Source organism: Triturus cristatus, chromosome 1_2, assembly GCF_964204655.1.
Source record: "Triturus cristatus chromosome 1_2, aTriCri1.1, whole genome shotgun sequence".
Classification (NCBI taxonomy): domain Eukaryota; kingdom Metazoa; phylum Chordata; class Amphibia; order Caudata; family Salamandridae; genus Triturus; species Triturus cristatus.
Window position 1 is genome coordinate 487,258,228 of NC_140580.1, and position 13,270 is coordinate 487,271,497.

Here is a 13,270-nt window from a genome sequence, read left to right on the forward strand (position 1 = left end):
GCTGGGAGGCGGGAGGCGAGGGCAATGAATGGGCAGTCAGGGGCGCATGGCCACAGGGGACACGGCGGCGGGGTGGCGGGGGACGACAAAGGGAACAGAAGACAAAAGGGCACAAAATCGAGGGGAACGAGTGGCACAGATGGCAAAAAGGGCACACAAACGGGGGTAAACGAGTGGCACAGAAGGCAAACGGGCACAAAATCAAGGGGGAAACGAGTGGCACAGAAGGCAGAAAGGGCATAGAAATACAGGGGCGGTTAAGAACAGAAGGTAAAAACGGGCAGAGAGACACGGGGGCAGCTAGGGGAACAGAATGAAGAACCGGGCAGAGAGACATGGGACAGCGAGGGGAGCAGAGGGAGAAAAATCGGCAGAGACCATGTACAGGCAGCGGGGGGAGACAGACAACAGCAGTCACAGACTCAGCAATAAAACTACAGGCAATACAATGAGGCAGTGAAGTACAGGCAATGCAATGAAAGTGATGGAAAAAACAGGCAATACAATGAAGCAATGAGCGGAAGAAGAAACAAACCTACGGCCAACCACTGGCCACTTCGAACTTCCTCAGCAGCGGCAGCTGGGGCAGTGAAACACAGGCGGTGCTGTGCATAGTGGGAGTGACCTACCTGGTAGGGTCAAAGGTCGCTCTCCTCACCGCACAGTGGCCGGCATATATGGGAAGGTGGGAGGGAGGAGCAGCTGGGAGGTGGGAGGCGGGGGCAGCGAATGGGCAGTCAGGGGGGCGTGGCCACAGGGGACGCAGCGGCGGGGGCAGAGGGGGACGACGAAGGGAACAGAAGGCAAAAGGGCACAAAATCAAGGGGGAAACGAGTGGCTTAGAAGGCAGAAAGGGCACAGAAATACAGGGGCAGTTAAGAACAGAAGGCAAAAATGGGCAGAGAGACAGGGGACAGCGAGGGGAGCAGAGGGAGAAAAACGGGCAGAGACCACGTACAGGCAGCGGCGGGAGACACACAACAGCAGTCACAGACGCAGCAATGAAACTACAGGCAATACAATGAGGCAGTGAAATACAGGCAATGCAATGAAAGTGATGGAAAAAACAGGCAATACAATGAAGCAATGAGTGGAAGGAGAAATAAACCTATGGCCAACCACTGGCCACCTCGAACTTCCTCAGCAGCGCCAGCTGGGGCAGGGACACACAGGCGGTGCTGTGCGGAGGGGGAGCGGCCTACCTGGTAGGGTCAAGGGTCACTCTCCTCACTGCGCAGCGGCCAGCATATATGGGGAGGTGGGAGGGAGGAGCAGCTGGGAGGCGGGGGCAGCGAATGGGCAGTCAGGGGGGCATGGTCACAGGGGACGCAGCGGCGGGGGTGGAGGGGGACGACGAAGGGAACAGAAGGCAAAAGGGCAAAAAAACAAGGGGGAAACGAGTGGCACAGAAGGCAGAAAGGGCACAGAAATACAGGGGCGGTTAAGTACAGAAGGCAAAGGATACAGTAGTGTGAAAAGACCAAAGTCCAAAGGGCATGACCTTAAAATGATACAGGCCGGATGGGGTAGAAAAGGCCATTTTCTCTCTGGCGACTGGATGGAGAGGAATTGGCCAGTATCCCTTTGTCAGGTCGATGGTGGACATTACACGAGCCCCTCCCAGTTTCTCTATGAGCTCATCAACTCTCGGCATGGGATAACTGTCGAATTTGGAGTGGGCATTCAGCTGGCGGAAGTTGATGCAAAACCGAGGCGGTCCCATCTGGTTTGGAAACCAACACCACAGGGGAACACCGGTTGCTCTGTGAGGGTTCCGCCCTAAAGATCGCGTCTACTTCTTGTTTCACAGCTTGGCGTCTGGTGGCTGGGAAGCGATAAGGTCTGAGTTTTATGGCTGTCCCTGCCTCTGTTTTTATATCATGAGTTACTAAGGTGGTCCTTCCTGGGTTACTGGAACAGAGCCCTGGGAAACGGTCTAGCAGGCTATTCAGCTGATGTTTTTGGCGATCATTAAGGGTTTCTCCTGTTTTTAGCCATTCTATGGACATTGAGCAGGAGGGTTGGATGGGTATCTCTATAGACTTTGTACAGGTGATGTGATTTACAGAAACCACAGGGACTCTGTCCTGAGGGGGGGTTCCTCCCACTTCTTCAACATATTAATTTGTTAAACCTGTCCCTGGGGTCCTGTATAGGTAACGGGGGTTACTTGTCCTATAACAGTATATGGTCCTTGCCAGGTTGCTAATAGCTTTTTGTCCGAGGATGGTAAAAGTATGAGTAGCTTGTCTCCTACTGTCAGTTGTCTGATTTGGGTACGTTTTTCATAATACGTTTACTGTTTTTGCTGTGCCTTCTCGAGATTTTGGTGAACCTCTTCCCACTGAGTCGCTAGTGTTTTATTTAGAGCAGCTGAGTAGCCTAACAGTGGTTTCCCCTCTCCCTCTCCCTCCTCCTCCGTCCACTGTTCAGTTGTCATGTCTAGAAGGATGCGAGGTCTACGTCCAAATTCTAGTTCGAACGGACTGAACCCGGTAGATGCTTGCTCATGGGTTCTAATTGAGAAAAATACCAAAGGGAGTTTGCGGTCCCAGTCCTTCCCTGTATCTGTGATGCATTTTCTCTGTATGGGGGTAGTAAATGGCCATTTGGAGTTGGGAAACACCCAGTAGGGAACACTTCTTTCATCAACCGGGACATGAAGGGCGTCCCCTGGTTGGTTAAGATCTCTGACGGAAAACCGACCCTTGAAAAGAAAGAGACCATGGCTTGAGCAACCGATAAAGTGGTCATCCTCATCAGGGGTATCGCCTCAGGGTATCGGGTGGCATAGTCCACCAGAACCAGTATGTATTGATGGCCTCTAGCTGAGGGCAAAAAGGGGCCTATCAAGTCCATTCCCACCCCTCTTGAAAGGGACATCGATAATAAGCAATGGACATAAAGGGGCTCTTTTATCTGTCGTGGTGTTGACCATTTGGCACCTAGGACAGGAGGCACAAAACCTGCCAACTTCCCTATACACCCCGGGCTAATAGAATTTCTCTAACAAATACCAAAGGGTGTGTTCCTGGCTGCAGTGTCTACCCCCAGCCTGACTGTGGGCTATATGCAAAGCCTGATCCCTGAATGCCAGGGGAACGAGCAGCTGCTCTTTCTTACACTCAGGGCCCCCAGTGGTCCTATAGAGGAGGCCTTTCTTAATACAAAAGTAGGGTCCTACCTTATGGGGATCCTCTTCGTGGGCTTGGTTCCACGCATATGTCAGGGTGCTGTTGTCCCGTTGAGCTGTCTTTAAGCTTCGTACAGGCCACTCCCTCTCTTCCGGGGAGGAAAGAAGACAAGTGACAGTGGAAAACAAGGCCCTTGCGTGGGCCACCCCTCCTTCCTTTTTTCTGACTTGGTCTTTAGGGTTTTGGTCTCACTCCATGGTAGCTCAGAGGCAGAGAAGGGTGCCTCCTGTAGCCATTCGGTCTCAGGGGTTTTCTTGGACACATTCGCTAGGTTATTCATCAAATCATGGTAGATCCGTTCCGAGAAGGACCTTCTCCGGGTACCACTGGCACTACTCCCACCTGGCGTACTTGGGGCTCTCCATCTATCTCCATCAACACATTGGCCACTGGATATAGGTGTACATCCCCATGGACACAGGATACCTGTATTCGGGCCTCGTCTTGGATGTGGCTAATAGGAACCAGCTCCCTGGGTATTACTGTGTGGTGACACCTGGTGTCCAACAGGGCGTCTATAGCCCTGCCGTTAAGACGGATGGTCTTCCTGTATCTTAGCAGGGTACCCCCTGTAGCAAGTACCCAACCCTGGGTTAATTCAACATCCATGGGTTCTACACGTTCACCCTTTGCTGGGCAATTCCTGACAATATGACCCCATTCCATACACTTAAAACACTGAGGACCCACAGTCGCAGGGAAGGGTTGTATAGGTGGTCTTGTCATCCCTTTTCCCTGTCCGGCACTTTTACCCTCGCTCTGACTGAGAAATATTTTATGGGACGTTGGAGGAGCCTTACAGACTGGGCCCTAAAGTCTGGAGACCTATGGTAGGCACAGGTTAATTCTACAGCTGTTTGCACAGTCAAATGGGGATGTTGTTTTAGCCAGGCCCTGGTGTTGGTAGGGAGAGCCTCCAGGTATTGTTCAAGATATACTTTCTCTGCAACCTCTTCCATAGGGGAGAGACTGGGTTGTAACCATCGTTCTCTCAGGTCCCTGATGTGGTAATATAGAGCCCTGGGATTGTCTCCCGCCACCCACATTTCTTTATGGAATTTGGCCCTATAGTACTCTGTGTCATATCCTAGCCATTCTAGAATGGTTTTCTTTATCTCAGGGTAGGGTGTGAGTTCGGCGGGGTTAGCGGCCTGATAATCAGCCTGCATTTCACTGGATAGGAGGGAAGCTATGTACTGTCCCCATCGCTCCGGTGACCAACTGGCTGTTGTGGCTACCCTCTCAAAATTAACAAAAAAATAATCAGAGTCTTCCTTCTCTTGTTATTTCTGTATCACCGAGCTGGGCGTAAGATGGCCGTAACCTGGATTTGCTGGTTAGTTGTCAATAGGGTTGCTTGCTCATTCAGGGTGGTTTGGAATGCTTCCCTCTCTTTCTGGGCTGCCTGGTTTTGGTGCTCGATGACCAGCTGTAGGTGCCTCTGTCCTTCGGCTAACTGGGTGATCATGTCCTCCATGGTGATGGGTTGGGTCATAGTGGTCTTATATGACTCATCCCACTTCTGACACCACTGTGGTCACCCAGTTATACAGAGCGCGGAGTCAGGAGTTAGGTTTAATGGGTTTTTTATTGGCCTGTCTATATGTGCAGGGGAACAGGACATATGGGGCTAGAGCAGGAATAAAGGAAGAACAACAAAACAGGAGGGTTTCTTGGATGTCAGTCCAGCCACTGTATAGTGTGGGTCTTCCCTCTTTCCACTTCTCCACTAGAGGTGGGGTTTTGAGGTCTTGGGTTATCTTCTTCTTCTTATCAGGGCACCAGAAGAGGGGATTGTGGCTCAGACTCTTGGAGAAAAGTAAATACTGGTCAGGTATAGTCGGTTTGGGTCAGTCTTCCTACCGCCACCTTCACCCACTACCAGGATTGTGCAGCTAAGGGGGATAAGTGGTGGGAATAGGGGTTTTAGTGAATACTGGCAGTACGTGCTTCTCACGGCCCCATCCTCCACGGCCCTCCTGGGTGGTGGCTGGGGGAGTCTCACCGCCCTCATCCTCTACGGGTTGGCTGGACTCTTGAGCGTTGCCTCTGGGCAGTTCTTCTGTCGGTGGCTCTCTTCTCTTCTCGCCGTTTTCCTCTGCTTGCAGTGGGGGTTCTTGCCAGCCTTGGAAGTCCGGATCCTCGGGTGACACGAAGACGCCAACTCCGTCCTCTTCCACGTTCTTCTGCTCTCCCACTTGTCCCACATCTCGTTGGGCCGGCCCTCTCTCGTGCGAGGAGGCTATACTGCTTACTTCTCAATCTGTGAGTCCAACCACAGGCGCCATCTTGGAATTCCTGCCTGCGAACAGTGCGGGATTACAGATACTTAAAAAGGTGAATGCTGGTGTGTGCCTATGGCCTAAGTGACCAATGGCAGGCAGAGGGTGCAGTGCAGGCCAGAGAATTGTTTTAATAATCACAAAAAATGTGAATGCTGGTGTGCGGCTATGACCTAAGAGACCTATGGCAGGCTGGGGGTGTAGACCAGGAAAAAAAATATTAATCCTTAAAAAGGTGAATGTTGGTATGTGCCTATGGCCCAAGAGACTTATGGCAGATAGGGGTTGCAGTGCAGGCCAGGGAAAAAAATGGAATAATCCACAAAAAGTTTAATGCTGCTGTGCGCCTAGTGCCTTAGAGATCTATAGCTGACAGGGGGTGCCCTGCAAATAAATGAGTGTTCGATACCTTTTATTATTGATAGCGGTGCATCAATCAACATTATGCCTGAAAATAAATATCATGAATTGTCTTCATTACCCCAACTCACACAATCAAAAATAAAGTATATACATGGGCTGTGTCAACACCTTTGGAAAGTCAAGGTTTGCTTGTAGCTACGATGAAGCACAGCAGTGGCAAAAGTGCCTATTCATGTACTTCAAGGTATGGCTTCAAGTGCCTGTCTGCTCGGTTTTAACACCACTGCTTACATGGCACTGATATACAATACGAATGCTCATCATGAAATAGTAAGTCAATTCCCTTCATTACTTTATGGGTAAGCAAAGCTTAAGACAATGCAAACACAGTTACATATAAATGAGGATGTTCATCCTATTGCCCAAAGACACAGACAAATTGCATTTGACTTTCAAGAAGCTGTCAAAGGAGAACTTAATTCAATGCTCAACATGATATGATTGAACACTCCACTGGTCCGATGCCATGGGTTTTATCCATAGTAGTAGTGCCAAAAAAAGACAGTGAAGGAGCTGTGCACACTTGCGTTGACATCCGTCAGGCCACCAAGGCAATCACAAGAGAATGACATCCAGGACTGCACATTGCTGATATGATAACTCAATTGAGTGGTTCACAGTTTTTCTCTAGACTCGACTTAAACAAAGGATATCATCAGTTGGAACTTGAAGAGAATTGCAGGTACTTTACAACATTTTCTACACACATTGGTCTGTTTCGCTATAAGCAACTGAGTTTTCATGCATCCTCAGAGCTTTTCCAAAACATCATTCGACATATAATACAGCCTGTTATAAATGCCTTCAACTATAGCGATGTCATATTAGTCTTTGGAGCTACTCAGAAAGAGCAGGACAAAGCTCTCATGCAAGTATGTTGTTTGATAAATTATGCTGGCTTAACTTTGAATGCTGACAAATGTGAATTCCCTAAGTCAAAATTGAAATTCTTTGGCCATAGTTTTTCTGATGGGGGTATGACAGCTGATCCAGTCAAACTGCAAGCACTATCTACTGCTTATCCCTCACAGGATATTCCTATGTTAAATTAAGTCCTTGAAAGGGCCATTTACTATTCTAGACTATGCCACGGTCAGTGCATCGTTACTAGTACTGATGAACAATAATGTGGTGTTTCAGTGGTCACATGAGTGCGAGGAAAGTTTCAAGAGAATCAAGCCAGCCATTAAAAATGCTACTGAAATGGCCTACATTTATCCCAAGCTTCAAACAGAGGTTGTAGTTGATGCTAGCCCTGTCAGGTCTGACGCAGTTCTTTCTACAGCACAATGGACAGCCAAATGCCGGTAGGCCTATTGGGGTTTATGCCAGAAACAGCTTGTCAGAAACTGAATGAGCTTATTCACAACCTGGGAAATAAAGCTTGTCCGTAGTGTGGGCTTGCAAATATTTCCATGCATTCTTATATGGAAAGCCTTTCACAGTAGTGACCGATCATCAAGCACTATTGACAACATTTTTCAATCCTAAAGCCAAGATGCCTCCTCGTAATGAACGTTGGGTTCTGAGATTACATGAATACAACTACACAATTGTTCACCATCCAGGGAAAGAAAAAATCCTGCTGATTATTTTTCAAGTGTGCCATTACAATGACCTGGTACCCCATCTAAGACGGCTGAAGCCTACATAAATTTAATTACAAAATCCAGCACACCTGCTGCCATGGCATTAACACAACTTGTCACTGCTACAAGTCAACAAAGTGACATGCTGTAATTGAAAGACAGTATTGCTCACCAATCTTAGAACCAGCACTCTCGAAAACTCATTAGTGACAGTAAGTCCTTAAAATTAAGAAATGTCAGAGATGAACTGTTTGTAATTCAGGAAGCCATCTTTTTACGAGGTATACAAATTGTCATTCTGGATTGTCAACGACAACAAGTAATTGAAGTAACCCTTGAGGGACATGAGGAATAGTTGCCATAAAGAGAGCTCTTAGACACAGAGTCTGGTTTCCTCATCTCGATGAAATGATTGAAGAGAGTTAATGGACTGTCACTTATGCAGCTGTCTCTTATCGCACATTACTCAGCACCCTTTAAACATGTCACAATTGCCTAACCATGCTTGGGGGAGAATGGCTGTTGCTTTCTTTGGTCCTCTTCAGAATGGACATCATTTAATGGTCATTGTTGATGAATACTCCTGTTTTCCTTTGGTAAATCATCACTCATGAAAAGGTTATTAAAATATTATTTGGCATCTTTGAAACATGGGGTGTTGCTGTGATCTTGAAATCTGCCAATGGCCCGCACTTCAATAGTCAAGAGTTCAGAGACTTTCTCAGCCATCTCAACGTAAAGCATCAGAAAAGCACTCCAATGGCCTTGAGAAAGATTTCATGAGCACTCTAAAGAAAGTTGTGCAGTATGCTGCATTAGAGAAGTGTGACCTCAAGGTTGTTTTGAATTCCACTCTTTAAGCTTACCGATCGACCCCTCACTTGACTACAGGGGAAAGCCATGCAACTTTAATGTTTGGCAGAGCCATGATGACCAAATTACCTCAATGGCCCAACCTCAGATCAAAGACAAAGAAAGACATTTGCACAGATGATTCTGGGTGCAAATGAAAATTGAAAATCTAGGCTGACAAGAGACATCATGCGAAAGATATCACTTTAAAGAGAGGAGCTTGAGTACTAGTTCAACAGTCCAGAAAATGAAAATCCGATGCCCCTTTTGAGACTGACCCCTTTACTGTCACAACCATCAGAGGAGACATGGTGACTGCCCTACGTCCTGGGAAGTTTCTTAATAGAGATTCTTCTCATTTCAGACGTGGGGCTCATCACTCACCAACAGACAGACAGTTAATGATCCTGCAACTGCTGTTGTTTCTCCCTCAACTATGCAGATCACTGATACTTTGACTGCCAACTCCTGGTTCCCAATGACCAGATCCAGATGTGTGATCCAAGCGCGACAAAGACTCATTGAAGAGTTATAAGTGCATATCTATTTGTAATTATTTATGTATTTACTTATTTATTTATTGTAAGAAGTTATAATTTTGTATTTAACATTGGGGAGATGTAGTGTCATGTAAATAAAGAATGATGGAACTCTTTTGGTTCCTGATGCACTTTTCAGCTACTGGCTGACCCAAGTGTATGCAGGGAGGTGTGGGGCCGGGCCATGGGAAGGAGGCAGTGTGGAGTGAAGTGCACTTATAAGTGCGCATATGAGTTTGGCCGGATGTCTTAGGCCAGCCAAACAGACATGCGTAGTTAGATTTCTCCAACCAAGCTGTATTCCACAGCTGGGTGGAGGCACAGACTTCCTGTGCCTAAGTGAGCATTTAACCAGCCCAGTCAGGTCAATCCCAGCGCTGCTCTCATGCTCTGATGGTGTTCCAGGGACTGCTGAGAGCAGGAAGCAGAGGAGCAGAGAGGCGGCAGGTAGCATCAGGTAATTTTTTTTTAATTACCCCCCCTCCACTGCTGCCCGCTGCCCACCACTTTTAATTACCAGCAGTTGCGAATGGTGCCTGGGCTGAGTAAGTGCTACACATACTCTCAACACCTCCATTTGCTCGGTTATGCTCAATGTATGTTATTTAGAACAATTTTGAATCTCTCATCCACAGCCATTCATTTGCAATCAGAGTGAAATTTTATTTATTGAAACAGGAGCTTTTGATTCAGTAGGGTTACTTGTTTCAGGTTGAAACCTAATTTTCTAACCCATTTGAAGTGGTTTTATGATTGGAATTTCAGATAACGAAAGTTTCTTGGCTGACATTTTTCAGTGTGCCTCCCAGTTTGGAAATATGAATCCTGTTGAAGGCTGATATCCCATTTATTTAGTTTAATACTTTCTTTATTGCAAACAAAATGTATTTCATTTGTAGAATACCTTATTAGGGCAAAAGCACACAGCAAACCACCTCATTTAACACTGAACTGCATTTGCACTTTTCCCACAAAAAGATATCAGTATCGATGGAAATATCTGCACAAGTGCCCATTTTGTGAGTACCATTCCAAGAACACGCCGAACATTATCTGCTGTTGCCCTGCTTGCTTTTTACACAATTTAAGGCGGAAGCAATTACTGCCGACTTTCAACAGGTTATAAATTAAAAGTTGTAAGTAAACAGTGTAGGCTTGCTTTGAGTGGAGGTTGGCATCAGATATAATCCCTTAATTAATGTATCGAAATGGATAAAAAGAATGCAGTTTATGCACCCCACACAAGTTAAATTAATTGTGAGAAGTCTCTCTGTCATACCTTATCTGCAAATCAGGGAAGTTTTTTTTATTTTTATTTTTTTATATTTTTATTGAGAGTTCATAGACTTAATCAGCATACAACATATCATATATAAATACATATTTTGCAATATTGAGATAAAAATCGAAAAATTAATTAAATCTAAAGTTCAAAGTATTACAGTATGATAAATATCCATATCAAAAAATACTCTATAATGCAAACACAATATTTCTATAATACAGGAAGAGGACCTAGTAATTTAAAGTGCAACAGTGCAATAAATCAACATAGTCTAAAGTGCAGAGTGCTGTAACCGAACATATAGTCAAATATATATTCTCTCTTTTTATGTCCACTACAAGATGTTATTCTATATCTCAAACACACTCCAATATTTCTTATATTTTCTTACAGTTCCTGATCTTAATGCATATTTTTTTCCAGTTCTTGTATCCTAGACAACTTTGCCCTCCATGCATTAAAAGTGGGTATCTTCTCTGTTCTCCATGTTTGCAAAATTAAAGATCTTGCTATTGAGACTGCGACAAACAAACCTTCCTGATGCACAGAGGTATCAGGAGAGCAGCCCAAAATCACTGTTGACTTGTCAAATACAATGCACGGATCAATTATAAATTTAAGATATTTCTCGATCTCCTCCCAGCAACTCTGGATTTTGGGGCATTCCCAGATGATATGTGTCCAGGTTCCTTTCTCTGTACAACAAAAGCATTTATCTTCTATTTGCGGGTATATTTTATGAAGAAAAGAGGGTGTTCTATATATCAACCATTTCGTATAATATTGCATGCATTTAAAATTTGCCCCTTTAAAGATAACTGTATTAAATTTGTTGATCCTATTCCAGGTTGATATAAGAATCTCCATATCTTCCCTTTTCTTCCATCTATCCCTGGCTTTTTCATATAGTGATAGGGATTTATTTTCATCAAAGATCTTAATCCAGTTATTAATTTTCCATTGTGTGGGGGAATTAAGGGCTTTGCTAATACTAATTTTATAACGCAAGCTTTTCATATCTAAATTTTCCAATATGGATTTCAATTTAATAAATGACCATTTCAAAATTGTATTTGAATGTTGGAGTCCTGCTTCGATTTCCACCCAATTTTTCCAACAATTCCCCCGAATAAAATCCTGGATTCGAACATATCCATTTTCTTCCCAGAGCTTTAGTATATTACTCTCTAAAAGACATGTTTCCCCCGTATGTATGTTTGAAAGCCTTGTTGAAATATTAATTCTAAAAATATCATAGTGCGCTAACAACTGAGTTTTTTGTCTCAATAGCCATTGTAGGGTCTTATACCGGACTTTTTGGGGATATTTAGTCACTCTCGTTGGATCTATTATATTACACTCCCTTAAGATCTTATTCATAAAAAAGTTATCCACCTCTTGAGGGTCTAAAAAGAAAAATCTAAAACTGTGATGTGCAAATGTCGCATAATAATAATTTCTAATATTTGGGAGGGATAATCCTCCATCAGCGAAAGGATAATTTAAAGTGCCAAGGGCTAATCTTGGTACCTTATTTATCCATAAAAAAGTAGAAAACATACTGTCTATTTCTTTGAAAAAAGTGGTCTGTATTGCACAAGGAGCTGCACTAAAAAGGAAATTGAAAAGTGGAAGAATGGACATTCTAATTAGCGCAACCCGTCCGATTATTGACAATGGAAACTGGTTCCATCGTTTTAACTGAGATTGTACCTTTCCTAACAATGGAGTATAATTTAGGGAGAAAAGATCTTCTACTCTCTGAGTTACATAAATTCCTAAATATCTCTTCGGACGGGTATTATATATCTGTCTAAATTCCAGTAAAAGAGAGTTCACTTCACAATTACATAATATAATTTCTGTTTTAGACTTATTAATTTTATAGCCCCCTATCTTTTCAAATTCTGCAAAAATGCTCATAACTTCCATCTGGGTATTTTCCTTTGGGTTCAGGAAGAGGACAATATCATCAGCATATAATTTTATGTTTGTCATTCCTTGAACCGGGACTGTATGAGCTCTTTTTTCCCTGATTGCAATTGCTAATGGTTCTATGAATAGAGCGAATAAAATCGGGGAAAGGGGACAGCCCTGTCTGGTGCCTCTATTTATTTGGCATATCCCTATATTAACAGAGTTGATTAAAATTCGAGCCTGTGAATTTGTGTAAAGTTGTTTCAATAGAAAAATAATCTTATCTGGGAAGCCAAAATTTTCTAAAATTGTAAAAAGACAATTCCAAGAAACAAGATCGAATGCCTTTTCGGCGTCTAAAAACCAAATCAGGGAAGTTGATTTTTTTTTAATGTAGTGTGGGTGGCTTTCTGGCTAACATGCTTTAATTTTAATCTAATGCCAGGGCTTCCACAAATTAATTATATCAAGTGTTAGCTCCACAAGGCACTTGCTATTGTTTATTATTCCAAAAAAAGATACGACTTGGGACCTTACTCTTACGCCTACCAGTGGGCGGTCCTGTATTGTTCAACATTTTTGGATTATGTAGCCAAGGCAGGCACTTGGTTACACAAACACATTATCAAGAAGTAATGCTTTCGTTTTTCATGTGCATTACTCACCTGTTAGAATGGCGGCCGATGCTTTCTAAATAGTTTTATTACCGTGAGTGTTGTATTTGAGGACACGCTTTTTCAATGGATTTTAATGATTGTAATCATTTTAGCTAACTTTCTCTCAGTGGCATAGCAAGGGTGCTAAGGGTCCATGTGCAATGGAAGGACACTGTTCCCCCTCACTATTGGTTGGGCAATAACATGATATTCATTTTTCAGTGGGCCCCTCAGGCCCCTGTGCCCTGGTGCAAACTGTGTGTTCTTTACCATTAACAGATACACCCCTGTGTTCAATATAATAAAGTTAACTGATTATAAAACCCTTTGGGGAAAATATTGGAAGAACTGCAGGTGATCTAAGCCACTACCAGACCCACCGTTAGCGGTTTTGACATACAATGGGTGACCAAGGGCTTCAAGTATCTGAGTGCCCATATTATTAGGAGCCTGGAATTTATGGTGGAATATATATTGACTTCCCTTATGGCCAAAACTAAAATGATTTTATAATATGGTCCTGCCCTAACTGG